General features: G+C 44.2%; 1 pseudogene; it reads right to left on the reverse strand.

The window, feature by feature from the left end:
- Window positions 1-226: 226 nt before the first annotated feature.
- On the reverse strand, window positions 227-952 carry LOC150007840 (MAP/microtubule affinity-regulating kinase 3 pseudogene; annotated as a pseudogene).
- Window positions 953-2,650: the final 1,698 nt, after the last annotated feature.

Below are 2,650 nucleotides of genomic sequence, written 5' to 3' on the forward strand. Positions count from 1 at the left end.
GCTCCTAAAAGATACCAGAATTAGAAACTTCACCTTTGTGTCAATGACCTCTGGATCTCCTGCTTTGTAAACCCCATGTCCTCCATTCTGTCACCTCAGGGTCAAGGTCACCCCAGGGCGGCTCGCTGTAGGGCCTCAGTTCCTCCCCCCAGCCCAGGTTGACCCATGGGTCTTGCAGTATGTCTTCCAGCGTTGGCCTTTCGCTGGGGTTGAGGGTCAATAATTTTTATAAAAGATTTTGACCTTCCTCGGATAGAGACAGTGGTACCCGGAACTTCCCACTCAGGATCTTATTCTTCACCTCCTCAACTGTGACAGCCTCAAATGGCAAAACCCCCACCAGCATCCTATACAAAACTATCCCCAGGCTCCAGATATCCACCTTCGGGCCGTCAGAGCTGTGACTCCGGAAGATCTCTGGGGCCATATAGGGCGGGGTGCCACAAAAGCTGGTTAGTGTGTAGTCCAGAAAATCCCTAGCAATCCCAAAGTCTATTATTTTGAGGTTCCTCTCACCGTCCATCAGGATGTTTTCTGGCTTCAGGTCCCGGTGGATGGTTTTCTTCTGGTGACAGTACTGAAGTGCCGACACGAGCTGCCGGAACATGGGTCGGGCTGCTGACTCGGTCCTGGGGCTGCAGTTTTCCAAGTATTCGAGTAAGTCCCCTCCGCTGATATGCTCCATGAAGAGGTAACTTTTCTCCTTGGTGGTAATCAGCTCAAATAGCTGTGCGATATTTGGGTGATTTAATTGCTTATGACAATAAACTTCTTCAAAATAATCACTGACATAGCACGGTCTAATGGCTTTGACAACCACCTCTGTCTCCGTTGGCAAGTGCGTGGCCAACCACACCTCGCCAAAGGACCCACTGCCAATGGTGCGCAGGAGCATGTAATTGCCAATGAAGTGCTCCTGAAGGTCAGCAGTGGCTGCAAGGTCATTAGCCATGGTGGCTACAAAATAAGAACAAAAAACAAAACAAAAACAAAAAAGAAAAGAAAAGAAAAAAAAATAAATAATAAAAGATAAAGAAAAACAAATAAGAAAAATTAAAAGAAAGAAAAATAATAAAGGAAAAGCAAGAAAATACAAAATAAAAAAATGGTAGAAAACAAAACAAAACCAGTAAGAAAAAGAAAACAAACTCGCAAAGTAACGGCAAGAGGCAAGAACAAAGCTCGCAAGTCCTAGTCCAACAGGTCACCACAATCAGCTTCCTGGGCTCTACCGGACAAAATCTCAGCCCCACCAGAGTGGAATATATAGGATGGGCTTTGCAGTTGCATCACAATGGTGCCTATGATGTCAGAGCAGGGCATGGACCAGGCCTGCATGGCTGAGGATAAATTAAACTACAGTGGTTTTCTCATGTTTTGGTCTCACAACCCTTTGGCTCAGGAATAAAAAAAGGAATTTCCCGCCCCACCCCACCTGCCCAATGAGCATCCTGTTTATGTCGGATATTAAAGATTGATATTTACTTTATTAGATGTAAAAATATGTAAGTTGCGACAATAAAATACAATGAAATAAAATGTAAAGTCTTAGTCTCATGCTCCAAGTCATAGTTCAAATATCATCTGCTTAGAGAAAAACTTTCCTGACCCCACCCATTCCTACCCGCCTCGCCCAGTTCACCACGTTTGTCATCTTCACAGCACTGACCACAGGCACCTGGTTCTTGTTCACTGTTCAACCTTCCCATGAAGGCAGGAGCGTGACTGTGGTCTTCCCTGTGTCTATCACGGTGAGTGGCAATAAGACGAGTTTGGGGCAACAAAAGACTATGTGGCCAACTACTTATTTAATCAAAGTGATTCATTAAAAAATCTTTTAAAAATTGATGTTCTGTCTTCACACAGCTTTTGGAACAGGTAAGATAGGAAAAAGGAGAGCTGAAATGTGGGTTTCCAGGTATGTGGGAACTTGGTGAGCCTGAAGAAAGGGCAACCAGAAGGAGCCTTGCTCTAAAGATTCAAGATGATCCATTCCTCCCTCCAGTGTCCTTGGGTGCAATGGTTTTGGATCTGCAGTGAGGCTGCAACAGAACTTTACACTTTGAACATCCATTTCTAGAGTACACAAAGGACGTCTCAGGTGACCCTAAGTAGGCCATTGAGGTACATTTCTGAGTTACTTAAATGAACCATCTCTGTGGAGAGGTGTAATGATGAATCTGCTTAATTTACATTTTAAACACACTTGGGAACCTCTGGATGGAATGACTTCTGTAGAGGTACAGAGGGGGAGGTGACATGTTGGGTCTAATTCTACCCTTTTATGGTGGCACAGAGGGAGCAGGCAGGCTTGAGGACCCCTAGGAGGAGCCTCTGACACATTATACTCAGACTAACTCTTGAAGAAATCTCCCTACTTTCAGTATATGGAGTGTTTTAATCACATGTATAAGTTATTCTAGGAATTATTTTCCTTTAATATTTGTGTGCATAAGTCTCAGCTTTGTGGTAAACGGACTCTTTAGAGGGATTTGCCTGTGAGCTTTTCCCTCCCCAGCATGTCAGCTTGTTACTTTTTACCTTACATAAGTGCTACTTGGCTCCTAAGCATGACAATGTCTGTTGCTGAGCTGACTGGGACCCCAAGGACAGTCATTACATCAATTATAGGCAGATGTTTACGAGATAC

Source organism: Furipterus horrens, unplaced genomic scaffold (assembly GCF_987537825.1).
Source record: "Furipterus horrens unplaced genomic scaffold, mFurHor1.1.pri manual_scaffold_6, whole genome shotgun sequence".
Lineage (NCBI taxonomy): Eukaryota > Metazoa > Chordata > Mammalia > Chiroptera > Furipteridae > Furipterus > Furipterus horrens.